We start from the raw sequence: 15,950 nt of genomic DNA, 5'->3' as shown, positions 1-15,950 counted from the left end.
TTGTTGCAATGAAAACACCATTATCAAAAAGCAAGCTGGGGAGGAAAGGGTTTATTTGGCTTGCATTTCCAGATCCTAGTCCATCATTAGAGGAAGTAAGGACATGAGCTTAGCAGGTTGGAACCTGAAGGCAGGAGATGAAGCAGAGACCATGGAGGCATGTTGCTTACTGACTTATTTCATGTGGCTTGCACAGCCTACTGTCTTATAGAACCCAGGACCATAATCCCAAGGATACCACCACCCACGATGGCACTAACTGAGAAAATATCTTACAGCTGGATCTCATGGAGGCATTTCCTCAACAGAGGATCCTTCATCTCTGATGACTGTAGCTTTCCTCAAGTTGATACATAAAACCAGCCAGTACAACAAGCAACTCCAGGTCCTTTGGACCTACTAAAAGCAAGCTCCAAATAGTAACTCAGACTCCTCAGAATTTCACTCAGTCCAGGCTCTCTCTTTCAAGCTTTACTTTTGAACAATATCTTTTTTTTTTTTTTTTACTTTTGTTTGCTTGTTTGTTTGTTTTCGTGTTGTTTTAACAAGATATCAAGAAGTCAGAAAAATTCAACCCAGCATGCAGCCTGTTTCTGGAAGACACAATACACAACTGACCAAAGTAACAATCACACCAAAATCTAACTTTGTAAACCAATGAGTGATTATTGGTGTGAGAGAACTTGCTACTACACAGGAGAAGAATGAAGGAAGACTTTCCTGTTATTGGCTATGGATGCTACATGTCAGGAGGTCACTATCACAGAGATTTGGACCGTTCCCACTGCTGCTTGTTTGAGTTCCAGTGACTCAGTTCTGTTTTACTTGAAGTGTTCCTAAAAGGATGCAAAGTGCTTCCTTGGCCAACTCAAGTAGCCAAATGTTTGGAAGTCCTAATACTAAAGATAAACTAATAAAATATTTATTTGTTTAAATCTTAATAAATCAGCTGCATAAACTAGTCTATAACTACTAAGATTGACCAGGGCTGGGTAGAAGTCACACAGATAGTGTCATTCTGTAAGGTGAAATGTTGTTGGCTCTAAATGATGATCTTACAATCAAGTAACGTCAAAGAAAAACTTATGGAGTACTATTTGTTAAGAAACAGGAATAATATTCTGGCCCACTGGAACAGGCTTTTGATTCCATAGTAGTAGAATTCTGTGTGTAGGAGAGAAACAATCTGACCTCAGAATATAGCCTGGTGAAGTAAGGACTCGCAGCTAATGATGAGGGTGGTAGTGAGTGGATAGAAAATTATGAGAAGCAGCAAGTGAAAGGCTATTTCTGGATAAGGTGATAAAGCAGGATTATAATTGCATGTTTTTCCACCCACACCCAAATTTCCTGAAATAAAGACCCTGAGATTTAATTATATATGAATAAAATGCCTAGGCTGAAGGCTTTGGCTTGATCCTTGACTGGCTCATAAGATACTTACATGTTTATTCTATTCTAAGTCCTGCCACATGGTTGGATACATCTCTTCAGTTTCATCTGGGCCTTTTCTTCAGCATTTGGGGTGATTGACTCTATCTCAGAAATCCACTGTCTCTACTGGAATTTCTGCCTAATAGAACAACAGCATTTTATTGACAGGTGATGCTTCCATTCATTTTACAAGAGAATCTCTCTACATAAGATCCTTACTGAAGACAGTAAGGGGGACCTGAAATATAAGAAATGTACAACACATGCCAAAGATGATCAGCTATCAAGGGCTTGAGATTCTTGGTGAGTTAACAGTTTGATAATGACAACAACAAAATAGTTTGTAAAAGAAAAGCAAAAGCCTCTTGTTTTTCCCCCTATTTCTACTATAGTACAAAATGTTTGACACTGAATAGGACTAGACACATTCAACAGTTCTGCAAGATGTTTTTACAAGATGTTGTAGAAGGTCCATGTTTGGAACTCTGTGTGTATGTGTAAAATATACAGATACACATATGTATTATATATGTTATTTATAATGTATATAACATATATTATGTCATACATACTCTGTTATAATTCAATTCAATTCTGGCACTGTCTACTTGGAATTACTTACATCCCACAGAATATGAACTTGATTCCATAAACCTCCTCCTCTCCTCTGCCAGTTGCAAGAGACAGGTTGAAATATGTGTTATAAGTGGCTTTCTCCTAGGATGTATTTATTTATTAAAAAAATTGTTATTTTATTTATTATATTTCAAATGTATCACCCTTCCCACTTTCCCCTCCACAACCTTCCTACCCCAACACCCTCCCCCCAGATTCTATGGCAGTGTTCTCCCCCACTACTACCTCACTGCCCTAGCATTTCCCTATGGTGAAGGCATAAAGCCTTCACAGGACCAAAGGCCTTCTCTCTCACTGATGCCAGATAATGCCATCTTCTGCTACATATGCAGCTGGAGCTATGGATCCCTCCATGTGTATTCTTTGGTTGGTGTTTAGTTCCTGGGAGCTCTGGTTGGTTGATAGTGTTGTTCTTTCTATGGGGTTACAAACTTCTTCAGCTCCTCCAGTCTTTCCCCTAACTCATCCATTGGGGTTCCCATACTCAGTTTGATGGTTTGCTGCAAGCATCTGGATCTGTATTGGTCAGGCTCTGGCAGACCCTATCAGGTGAGAGCTATATCAGGTCCTTTTCACCAAGCACTTCTTGGCATCAGGAATAGTGTCTGGGTTTGGTGGCTGCATATGGGCTGGATCCCCAGGTGGGGCAGTCTCTGGATGGCCTTTCCCTCAGTCTCTTTCTTAGGGTTTATTGAAAATGCAAGAATTATTCTAAAGACAGAGGAAAACACTCATGTTCATTGGCTTATTATAAATGTTATAACAAAAGTTGAGCTTACTCAATGGAAAAGTGATAGTTGGAAAAGAAACACAACATAAGTAATGACAAATGAGGAGAGGGGAACTCCCACTTTGTTTTCAGAGGGCCTTGCTCTTCAGTCACCTGACCCCTTAGCAAGGATGGAGGTTCATTATATTGGAAAGATTGATTACATCCTTGACTGTTAGTAACCACCAAAGAACAGTTCTTCCCTCCGAGGAGTCTGAAAATTCCAACCCTCTAATCAAATGTTTGGTTTCCTAGCAACCAGCTCTCATTCTAAAGCTCTCCAGGAGCCCAGAGTGATCTCATTAGAACAAAAGATACTCCCACCACTCAGATAATTCTAAAGGATTTAGACACTCTGTGTTAGATGCTCCCATCACACAGAAAGTCACCTTAGAATTTCTGTGTCTAGAAACTGAGGAAAAAGCCAAACCTGAGAATAAAAGATCTACCTACAACCACTATCAAAAAAAGATATTCAAGAGGGTATAGCTTGAAGGACAGTGTTATCAGTGCTTCTACTCAAAGAAACTCAGGTATAATAATTGGTAGAGGAGACCATTTCATTCCAGTCCAGTCTTAGGACAAAGTTCATAGAAAAATGTTTCAAAAAGTTGCAGGAGTTTTTATGACAGAATAGATGAAAATTTCTTGTGTAGTGATACCAAGGAATTTAAGAGTTCAGAATATTTCTAGGTCTTAAGACAACAGGAATCTCCATACTAATGGATAAAGAAAGAATGTGCCTGGGAAGCAAGAACTACAAGGGAGAAGATTTCCTTTATAGGAATGATAATGGTCAGTAAGTAGTCAATGGCTGAGTCTAACAGGACTTTGATTACTTTGTGTATCAATAGTCAGAAAAGGCTTCTCTCATGTTTTTTTCATAAATCAATTTTTGTTTCCTTTATAATTTTTAGTCAGCTTTTTTAAGAAAAGGTCTGCTGGGATGCTAAATAAAGATTGCACTGACTTATTGTAAGACAAGCATCCGTGAAAATCTCAGTACTTAAACCTAGGCTTATTTCTTGTTTATGAATGGTAGGAAGAAAACATCCCTGTGTCTGTTCACCATTTAGTCACAATCCTAAGATGGAAGCAGGCTGGCTCTTCATTTTCTCACAATGATGTGATGATATCCCATTATTATTCTGTACCTTAAATATATCCCTTCTTGAAAAAACTCCTTAAAAGACATTAGAAGGATTGATAAACTCAGACTGTGTCTGTTCACCATTTAGTCACAATCCTAATATGGAAGCAGGTTGGTTCTTCATTTTCTCATAATGATGTGATGATATCCCATTATTATTCTGTATCTTAAATATAGCATTATGCTCTGATGTTTCCCTTCTTGGAAAAACTCCTTAAAAGACATTTGAAAAGATTGAAAAACTCTGACAGTAGGATGTTGTGGTGGTTTAATGAGATGTATATCCCATGGGCTCATATATCTGAATACCTGGTCCCTAGTTGGTTGTTTTTTTTTTTTTTTTTGAGGGAGATTATGAAACCTTTAGGAGAAACAAACTTAATAAAGGAAATGTGTCCCTAAGGGCTGGTTTTGAGGGTTTATAGTCTCTCATGACTTTCTGCTCTTCTCTTTCTATATCTCCTTCCTTCCCTGCTCCCTTACTTCCATCAAGCTTCCTGTGTGTGACTAAAAATGTGTTCATCCAGCTTCCTGTTCCTGAAACCAGGTTTCCCTTGGTGGCTGCCATCACTACCACCACCACCAACACCCCTTTTAAAGTTGCATTGGGTCATATTATTTTAGCATAGCAACAGAAAATAAATATAGATATTTATGACCAATAATAATATCTTCATATTATTTCTCTTGGGGGCATTTGAACTCTGGGATATACAGTGTGTTACCATTTAAATGAAGAAAGTTCTAGATTTCAGCCATCACTAAATGGATAGAGACAAGATTTTATGGGGGTCAGAGATGTTTTCTTGTTTACCTTTAAATTATGTCACTCAAGCAGCTGTTAAGATTCCCTCCTGTGTCGAATTCCAAAACTTATGAAGCCAGTGAAAGGTAGACTGAGTTCTCGAGGTGTAAAAACCTTAGGAAAATCTTTTGTGTGAGAATATAATATGAACAAACCTCTCCCACACCAAAACAGCACAGAAATCTACGTTGTGCAGTTATATTGGATACTCAGGAGCTTCAGTACAAAATACAACACCTTCTTGAGAAAAGTGAAAGAAGAGAGAAGACATGGAAACTGGTTGTAGAACATAAGAAATAAATCCCTAGGCTGGGGTTCCAGATCAACAAAATTTTAGTGGGTGAAGAAGACATGAATTTGATCTAGTTCTTAACAGTACATCTTTAAAATTTATGTAATCTATGGGTCACATCTGGAGAAACAGATGAGTTCCATCACACTCTACCAACTCAGAAGGAAATGTTGTACAATCAGATGCAATTGTTCATTTTGTGAACTACTGTGATGGTCAAGAAGACCTGGAAATCATGTCATTTGGTTAGTTTACTCTTTTATTGGAAGAAAACTCATTGTGTGAGACCACATCATATAAAAAGCACTTAAGAATGTATACCCAACATTAAAGAGCCAAAGAGTTCTGGCTCTGGCAATTAATGGTTATATGATCATGGTGTATAATGACGAAGCCTGCTCAGTCAGTTAGCAGGTTCCCCGGTGCAGGAGTGAGGATTAAAAAGAAAAAAGACAGCTAGACAACATTGTAGCATGACTTCAGTCAATTCTGAGACTGGAGGCAAATTTTATTTGTCCAATCCGCTTTTTAAACCATTTTAATTACATGCAAGTATTAAGGGTGAGCAGTACAATAAGGAACTAGCAAGGCAGTAAGCAACGTCCCATAATTACTCCCACACAGTTGTTTAAAAGGGCTTGTCATAATGACCAAAATACTTGAGCCCACTTCCTTGTCCAAAACCTTGCCTGAAGCCTACTTTTTTGTGCCATCCTAAGATTAAAATTCCTGCCTTAACCTCCTTCCCTATTATAGCCTAAAGTTAGATTCTTGCTGAAACTTACTTCCTTATCATGGCCAATGCCAGATTCCTGCCTGAAGCCCATTTTTTTGTCCTAGGTCAATGTCAGTACCCCAAAAGGCTTTCCACAGTATAAATTACTTCTCTTGATCCTAAGAATTTTTACCCAAAGTTGGGTTTATAGAAGAGTTGGGTGAAAAAAGAAAGTAAATTGATGTAGATTAGACTAGGAGATTGATATCTAGATAAACAACTGAGTAAATCTTTGATACATCTATCCCAGAAAGAAGAGAATTAGACCTTCTGTCAAAAAGTATAATTATTCTATATTATATAGAAGGGAGGCAAGAGGTCCTTGTCTATAGCATCTTGATGGAGGCCATGCTTTTCGAGACATTGATGTAGAAAGCTGGGATTCACAGCATTGAATTTTCCACATATGAATTTCAGGACCAATCAGTATGAAGCAATGTTGGAATTTAATAAATGTATTTTAATTGGAAATAAATTCCTAGGCTGGGGTTCCAGATCAACAGATTTTTAGTGGGTGAAGCAGACATGATTTTGAGGTTTGAGAGGAAGAAAGGTTCTTAGAAGAGAATACGGTCCATCTGAACATACTGTTATGAGCTTCCTCAAGGTATTCACGTCAGTGATTTTTATAATAGTCATACATAGGACTTTTTTTGCATGCAAGAATTTGAAGATACTATATTTAACTGGTTCTGAAGAATCTGATTGTGATTGTGGGGCAGTTCCTCAGGCATATCTGAAAGAATCATACTTGATAAAGTAGGTTCCCATAGCAGGGACTAAAGTGGGTAAATGTCATGCTTAATCTTAATTGTGAAGTAAGTGAAATCTAGAATCACTTAGGAAATTGGTTTCTGAAACTGTCTGGTGGATTATCTTAACTAGGCTAATGGAGTAGCAAGATGTATCTACTATGCCAGGCATCATTCTCTGATCTGTGAGCTTAGACAATATACAAGGAAGAAAATGAGTTGAGCATAAGCATCCATTCCTCTCTGCTTCTTTTATTAATTTTAAACTTTAAATTATAAGTATATGTATATTGGTATTATTTTACAGGCAAGTGGATTTCAAAAAAAGGCATTAGAAACCCTGGAGCTGGAGTTACAGGCAGTTGTGAGCCATCCAACTGCAATGCTAGGAACTGAACTTGTTCTCTTCAAGAAAAGCAAATACTCTTAACCCTTGATCCGTCTCTGTAGCCCCTTATACTCCGCTTCTTTTATACTGATAGAAAATGGCAAGGTGCCTCAAGTCTCAAGTTCCTGCTGCTGTGGCTTTCTCATCATGATGAAGTGTGACTTGATGGCTAAGAGGTATCGCTTCTTAAGTTACTTCAGTCAGGCTTTTGCATCACAGCAATAGGAAAAGCAACAATAGGTTATACTAATTGTGAACATAGTAGGCTTGTTTGAGGATGTAAGAACATGTTGGAGCAAAAAGTGAAACTCTACCCAAAGTCATATCCATTCAGGTTTTAAGCTTATATTGTTGTTACTTTAATGTAAAGAATATTATTTTTATGCTAGAGACTTTTACAGCAAATGTTTTGAATCTGTTGAAATTCTGGTGAGAGTCTTCTGACCCTTCTCATATAAGCTGCCCTTTCTTCCCACCATGCTTCAGATATCTCACAGAGTCACACTATTTTGGGAAAGCTGATACACTTTACTTCTGGTCATGTTTCAATCTCCTCAAAGATGTCAAAGACACTAACTTGCTATACTCATTGGCTTCTTTCTAGACCACTGAAGGACATGTACATTGCCTTTGTATTACTCCAAATTACCCACAATCAACCCATTTGAAGATAATTTTAAGGTGCATATTTGAAGTCACTTACTGTTACTATTTTCTCATCAGCATGTTTACTTTATATACTACATATGGGACCCAGTATATATTTCTAACAAATTCAGTTTTACTCTAAATGATATAATAAAGTACAGCTGAAGATAGCAGAGTTATTCTAGCTGTTGTGAGCCAATACAGAGAACAAATCTGCAATGACATTGTTCCATGTATACAGAAGTGATCCTTAGGCTGGGCCTCTGGCAATGACAATATAGTAAGAGCAATACTTATAAAACTGGTCACACAAGACAATTGCCATCCCTGCTACAGTTTAAAAGCCAGAGAATGAGGAAGCCACTGTTCAAACTGCTGTCCTCAGGTTCTTAATACTGACTCGAGACCAACATTCTGGCTACAGAGTCAAGTGTCTTTTATAATATACATGAGTATGTTTGTATTTGGAATATATTCTGAATTACCCAAATTATAGATTCTGAATGGCATAATTCAAGTCACAGTTGTAAACAGATAGGCAAGAGAGCCTGGGAAATGATGTATTTCATCTCCCTCTTGTTGTTGTTTGATAGTATAAAGAGGTTGGAATAGAAGTTCACTGAATATAAACCATTCTTCAATTACCTGTGAAAAATAATTTCTGGTACTGCAGAGAATACAGAGACATGTAAGTTAGATTCTGACAAGGGAACCTGAGATTCATTATATAGAGGAGTGGAGACAAGAAAGACATTTTTGTATGATGTGACTGCTTCCTCATAAGTCTAAGTTATAAAATGCATGCCTTCCCTACTCACTCAGAAAGCATATTTTCAAGTCATAATTTTTTTTAAAGATTCATTTATTTATTTATTTATTTATTTTATATGAGTACACTGTCGCTGTCTTCAGACACACACCAGAAGAGGGCATTGGATCTCATTACAGATGGTTGCGAGCCACCATGCGGTTGCTGGGAATTGAACTCAGGACCTCTGGAAGAGCAGTCAGTTCTCTTAACCACTGAGCCATCTCTCCAGCCCCCAAGCCATAACATTTTTTCTAAAGTCATAACTTTTTAAAAGAAATATTTTCTTAAACAGTTTTAGATTTTATTTCACACATTTATGAGATTTTGTCTGCCCCATATTTATGCCTTTTGGTACCCTTGAAGGCCAGAAACTGGAGCCTTTGGAACTGGACTGACAGATATCTGTGAGCTATAATGTGGGTATGGAGAATTGAATTCTCTGCAAAGGTGGTCAGTGCTGCCCCATCTCTCCAGTCCCACATATCATAGCCTTTTAACTCAGGATTGTGATTATTAGTTGTTTAATCAATGGGGTTACTGACTATTAAAAGGTGGGGGGAGACAGTATGGACCTTGATCATTCCTTAATAATAAATGTTTAGTGTGGTACCAGTAAATATTTGTAGAATGAATAGATGAATGAAAATGATATATCACATGGGATTTGAAATTACAACCTTTAAGAGTATATGTATTGATATAATCTAGCATAGGATATTTTTCTCAGCTATATTTTCCTCTCTCACATAAATTGGGGGATTCTAAACAATAGATCAAACACTGGTGATAAGGAAATATATTTTCTTATTATAGTCCATCAATTCTCCAGTCTGCTAATATGGAAATTACATGCAGATGGCAGAAAAAGCTGATTATATTTCAGTTTAATTTGTTAACTGAATGGGAAGTTTGTAATCAGGAAGTTGATTTGCCACATGAATGTTGTATAACACTAGCTGATATAAAAATTAAAGACATGAATTTATTAATATCAGGTAGTAACATATTTGACAGAGTCCAGTATAGGCTGCACACTCTTCAGTTTTGAGTCAGATACAGAAAAGAGTCTTTCCTAGTTCTATGGCTCAATGAGTGGTGGTACGATATGGCCCAAATTACATTGTTTCTTTAGGATACATGGATAGAATTATAGATAGGCTTTTGTGCTTAAGCAAATTGGAGCTTAAACAAAGAGTATAGCCTTTATATTCTACTTTCTGGCTATTTCCTGAAACCACTAGCACTTTTCTGTCCCTCCTTTGGATGCTTCAGTTTGGTCAACATTACTATTGTCTTGTGGATAGTAATAGATTTCTCATGTATGTTTCTACATTCTGTGGTGTAAATCCATTTTCAATTCCATAGCCAGAGAGTTAGACTATATTTTAGCTTCCCTAATATAAGTTATGAGATGCAGGCTAGCACTAACTTAAGGCCTCAGCTTCATCTCTAAGACCCTATTTCTCTTACTCTACAGTTTTAACCATCTTTCCTTCCTCTTATGGACCTTCTTCTATTCTGGTGTCTTGCTTTGTAAGATACTAGTCAGCATCCACATATTTTTAGATTCCATTCTAAAGCTTTCCTGAACTCTTGTAAAATTTGCTTTTATTTTTAGATGTAATTGTCATCTCATAGGCTTACTGATTCACCATTTCTAGCTCTTTCTGATCTCTGGCTGGTTCAGCTCAGGCATTCTGGCTCAAACTCTTCTCCATCTTATTCTCTGTCTTCAACTGCTTCTGCTGACCTTCGTTGAACTGTATGAACTTATGAAAGAACTTAACTCCACCATGCTGTACTGACTCCCAACTGACTGACTTGACTCTACTGCACTAACTCAACTGACTGAACTCCACTCACTGAACTGCTCTACAATTAGCTGTCACTTTCTAACATGGCTGCTTCCTTCTACCAACTAACTTTACCTACATTTTCATGATTAAAGGTATGTACTAAAGGTATGTCAGTTTCTAACCAGGGGGATTAAAGGTTTGTCACTCAAGCCAGATCACACAGACCTAGAAGGTCTTTGGATGTGATCAGAGGATTCATGTTGCTGTATTACCATTCCTTACACTTCCTAATGACTTATCTTGAGTCATTGTTTGTTTTAGGTTCTTCTCTTGTTGCTATCCTGAGATTACCTGATAAATAAAATTAAAGAAAGAAGGGCTTAGTTTGGCACATAGTTCAGAGAAGTTATGTCCATCATGGCGTGAGTGTCTTCAGGTCTTCAGGCAGGATGGAGAGAATCTTAAAGCCTGGTGCTCAGTTTATTTTCTTCATTTTCTCTTTCTTTTCAGTTTGGAACTTCAGTGTATGGTATGACGCCATGCTTATTAAGATCTATGTCTTCCCTATTTACTTAAAATTGCAAGAAATTCCCTTTTAGCATGTAAAGTGGGATATTTCCTAGTTGATTCCAAATCCATTTTTGTTGACAATAGGAATTAGCCATTCTAATATCCTTCTGTTGTGTTTGTGAGTTTAATACCATGCACCTCCTCAGTGATAAGTGAATTGTAATGAGTTATTTGTCCTACTTCTGCTAAAGATTCAAAGATCCTGGGTGCAGGAGCCATTACTTACCACCAGTAGCAAGAAATATATTTAGAACTAGAAGAAGAAAGTTAGGTAATTTTAATAGTCTAGAGATGGAAAGCCACACAGTTAGGATGCCAGTGTGAGTCATATGTGAACAATGGACTTTTGGTGATTGTGAAGTGGCTATAGCTGCTATAAATGTTACAAATGTGATGCTCTTGTGGAGGATACTGATGCTAAGGAAAAGGCTGCAGATGAAAGATAAGAGAGCATGTGAATACCTCTATCTTATATTTAACTTTTTTTATGGATGTAAAATAATAGTCTTCAATATCCAGAGAGTTGAAAAATGTTTTGCCAGAGGGCAGGTGTTGGATGTTAGTACCTACATGTAGTGCTTCTACCCAATGCCACCTTTTGTCTACATAGGCACTTGAACACAGATGCACATATGGGAATAAAATACAATAAAATAAAATAAATCTTTTTTTTTCAAGACAGGGTTTCTCTGTATAGCCGTGGCTGTCCTGGAACTCACTCTGTAGACCAGGCTGGCCTTGAACTCAGAAATCCATGCCTTTGCCTCCCAAGTGCTGGGATTAAAGGCATGTGTCACCACTGCCCGGCTCAAAATAAAATAAATTTTTAAAAGCACATTCATATTACTGGTTGTTTTATGCCAAACTTTATACTTCCATAATATCTTGGTTTCTGCCCTAGTTTTCTTTGTCTTTCTTTAATTGTTTTGACATAAACCATCCTTCATTCCATGCCATTTCCTACACACAGAATACTCTTCTTTTTAATTTTTTTTTATTTTTAAGTTTATATTCATGTTTGTGCATCTTTGTGTCTGTGTGTGCACAGCATGGTATGTTTGGTTGCCTGTGGAACCAGGAAGACAGAATCTGATCTTTAAGAACTATAATTATAGGCTGTTGTAAGCCACCTTACATGGGTGCTGGAAGTCAAACCCTGGTCCTTTGGAAGGTCAGCAAGTACTCTTAACTTTAGAGACACTCATTTGGTCCTTTTCTGCTCTCCTGTTTTCTATTCAACTCTCACTTATTCTGAGATTTCAGTTCACTTGCCAATTATTCTGGAAACCTCTCCTCTTCCCTATACCTTGTGTCCCAAGGTAATCACTAATCATAATACATCACTAATCATACATGAGTACTGTTCTATACTTTAGGAATACAAATCATGGTTCTAGTTTACAGTTTCCAATTATGACTATTTATGATCATCATTACAGCTCCAGTCTTAGTATAGTAACAAGTATGGAGAGAAAACACATATTTAATAAGTGAATTATTCTAAAAGCAGGCTGTCCAGCAAACACTATGAATGTGTTAGGTGAGGTTGTGAGGACATCTAAGGTCTTCAGATGCAAGTTACCAGGAGCCCAAAGAAAGGAAACAGCAATGCTCTTTGATATCAAAAGCTTAATGTACTTCAGAGATCCAGCTGTGATACTGTGAAGACAGTGACAGACTGTTCAATTTTTTAGTTTATGGTGTGGTAAAATGAGAATAATGTTCTCCACTTTTTAAAGGCATAGGCATTTTTAAAAGGCAGAAGCAGGCTGTTCGCTGTGAATTCCAGGTTATACTGTTCTACACAGTGATTTTCACGCTTGCCAGGGTGACTTAGGGAAGACATATAAAAAATAAAGGCTACAAAGCAGGTAGATATCTCTGTAAGAAACCATATAGGGTGTGAACATAATACTGGTGAAGTGCATAAATTTCTCAGTAGAATATTTGAAAATTTCCTATATAGAAAGAGAGTCAGGTGAAGTGTTTGACTGCTTTTGCTTTATATTTTCTTCTAAGATTTTTGTGTCATATCAGAATTGCCAGGGAGATTAGTTACTTTTCTCTACTGCTATGACAAAATGCCTCACAAGAACAGTTTACAACAGTAAGGTTTATTTCAACATAACTACTTAACAAGGGTACAGCCCACTATAGAGAGGAGGGAATGGCAGCAGAGAATGGGAGGCAACTCACATTGTGTATGTAGATAGTCAGCAGAGGGAGATAATAGGAGTGCTCAGGTAGCCTCCTCCATGTTCTTTTTCTATTCAGCCTATAGTGCATTTGACAGAATGTTGCCATATACAGTCAGAAAGGGCTATTCCTCTTGAGCTAAACCGTCCTAAAAACATACCCATAGGTATGTCTTCTAGGTGATTCAAAATTCTGTTAATTGACAATGAGAACTAACCATCTGGGCTAATCATTAAAATAATCAATGAAACTTGACTAGACTCTATTAGCCCATTTGAGAGAGTGAAGAATGTTTAATACAGTCTTTTATGACTGAGGTGGATGTAAGAAAATAGGAATTCCTTTGAGTTTGGGTACTGATGAGATAACCTGATTCCCCAATTCTAGTAGTAGATGGAGTTCTAAAAAACTGGAAAGACATGAAAGGTAGTTATATTTTATCCATCTTTAACAAGAATCAAAAACACTTTTAAGTAAACTGGGTGCCTTACACAGTTCATCTAACTTAATTCTCAACAACCATCTGCAGAGTCTTTTGTTAACATTCTGATATATGCAGAAGCAGTATTGGAGAATGGCAATCAACATACTTGGAGCAGCTCACTCCTCTTAGCTCATTCAGGTTTAGGGAAAGCAGTATGCAGGACATCTCTGTGTGAGCACTCTGAGCACCTTCTCTATATTGCTGAGTATATGTGTGCAGCTGAAGTACTGGAGAACTTTGATGTCAAGGCCTATGATTTTCACACTGCAGAAGAAGAAGCTAAAATATAAGACATAATGTCTTTTGTCTGAAGTTACACAGGGTGGGTCAGAACGTGTTTCTAGTTCCATACATGACATATAGAAGGGACTTAGCAAATAAGTGTTTACTGAGTGATATAGTTCTTTTTCTTATTATAAATAAGATGAACCTCTGAAGCTACTTTTCTGGTAATGTGAATTACCAATCGTATTTCTACATACCTAAGGCAGTATCAGGCTTCTAACAACAGCTACAAACCTAGGCTTTGATAGTTTTCCCTTGAAAATGTTGTGTTCCAGGTTCTTATATACATGTCATTTCATTTTGGTGATTGTCTTTTCTTTCATGTAAATCTTTAGTGATCTTCTTCTAGTGAACAGTAAGTGAGTCTCTGATTCATTTTCCCTCTGGCAGGAACACTCTGTCCTTCAGCAGGACAAGCATGGGTGACAATAATGGCAAAGCAAGTATATGATAGAGGAAGTATTCTGAATTCCAGTGAGAAGATATTAAGTTCAGATATCCTGAGCAATTTATTTACTCAGAAAGAGTCTCAGTTCCTTCACTTCTAAAGCAAAACTAATTGTGATATACATGCCTTGACACTGTGAGAGTTAACAGATCCAATCTCTGTAAGTCCATTGGCAGTACTGTACATTGAGTTTCTGCTAAGGAAGGTACTTTTTAAAGTTAGGAGTTGGTATAGTTCAGAAATGACACTTCAAGTCTTTGGTAACTTGGTTTGTCATAATAAAATAGTAATAATCCAGATCAGCTATTCCTCTGTCTCTCTCTCTCTGCTTCTGTGTGTGTGTGTGTGTGTGTGTGTGTGTGTGTGTTTGCATGTGTGTAAGTGTGTAGTTTAGTGGTATATACCAGGCATTCTCCTCTATAACACTCTACCTTATTCCTAGATGCAGGGTCTCTTATAGAGCCTAGAACTCACCAAATCATCAACAGCAGCTAATTAGGGCTGAAGAGGGGATCAGTGGTAAAGAGCACTTGTTCTTAACTATTCTGATCTTGCAGAGGACTCAGGTTCAGTTCTCCCATACTGGTAAGCTCACAACTTTTTGGAACTCCAACTCCAGTTACTTTTTTGCACAGCACCCCCAACATACTTAAAAATTAAAAAAAAAAAAAAACCCTACCTGATCAGCAAGCCCTTTATATCCTCATGCTTGCATGGCAAATACTTTGTTGAATGAGAAATCTCTCCAACCAGATAAGCTGTTTTTAAAATTATATTTTCTCTAATACCTAAAAGTCATAACTGATTAATAGCTTTTTCTGTAGTAGCAGAACACTCTATGTTCACATTTATACTTCTGAATATTCAAAATCTCTCTATGCTTTCTCTAGCCACGTGAAGTAATATGGATACAACTATAGGTCATTATGTCAAGAAGATAAGCTAAGCACAAGAACGAAAAATACCACATGATTTAATGCATATGTGGAAATCTTTACACTATGGATATCAATAAAAATGGATACTATGAACAAAAATTTCATATCAGAGTTTTGGGAAAGGATGAGGGAGGTAGAGTGGAAAATGGTTTATTCCCAGGTGGTAAGGTACAATTAGATGGGAGAAAGTCATTGAATCCCATAGATCATCACAAAAGATAGAAAAAGGATCTTGTGCAGCAGCACCTGGAGCTGATTCTGTGCCACAGCGCTACATACCAAAATACTGCCAAGAGAGATCTGGACTCCCAGGAGTGCTGATAACCCTGTGAGCACAGGCAAGACAACCACTTCTGCTCAAATTCCTGACCCAAGCGGGACCCTCCCAGAGCCATCAGGACACAGAAACTGAGGAACGGCCAGGGACAGGATTCTTCTGGTTTCTGTCTACACTCCAGAGCTGACCCAGCGCCACAGCTCTCCATACCCAAATGCCTCCCTGAGAGAACTGGTCTCCCAGGAGTACTCACACATAGGCTTGCAGGAGGGACAAGCCACAGTCAGAGACTTCAAAACCAGATGGTGAGAGGCAAGGGCAAGAACAAAAGAAACAGAAACCAAGGTTATTTGGTATCACCGAAAACCAGTTATCCCACCACAGCAAGCCCTGGATGCCCCAAGACACAGGAAAAGTAAGACTCTGATTTAAAATCCCATCTCATGATGATGATAGAGAACTTTAAGAATGACATAAATAACTCAAAGAAATACAG

General features: G+C 37.6%; 1 long non-coding RNA gene across 1 annotated transcript; it reads left to right on the top strand.

Moving 5' to 3' along the window:
- Positions 1–3,824: 3,824 nt before the first annotated feature.
- LOC116074213 lies at positions 3,825–15,270 on the top strand. The gene is made up of 2 exons (XR_004112141.1): positions 3,825–4,100; positions 15,130–15,270. It is a non-coding gene; the product is annotated as an uncharacterized LOC116074213 (long non-coding RNA).
- The last annotated feature ends 680 nt before the right edge of the window (positions 15,271–15,950 follow it).

Source organism: Mastomys coucha, unplaced genomic scaffold, assembly GCF_008632895.1.
Source record: "Mastomys coucha isolate ucsf_1 unplaced genomic scaffold, UCSF_Mcou_1 pScaffold24, whole genome shotgun sequence".
NCBI classification, from domain to species: domain Eukaryota; kingdom Metazoa; phylum Chordata; class Mammalia; order Rodentia; family Muridae; genus Mastomys; species Mastomys coucha.
The sequence above is the reverse complement of the archived record's forward strand: the minus strand, read 5'-3'. Positions and strand labels throughout refer to the sequence as shown.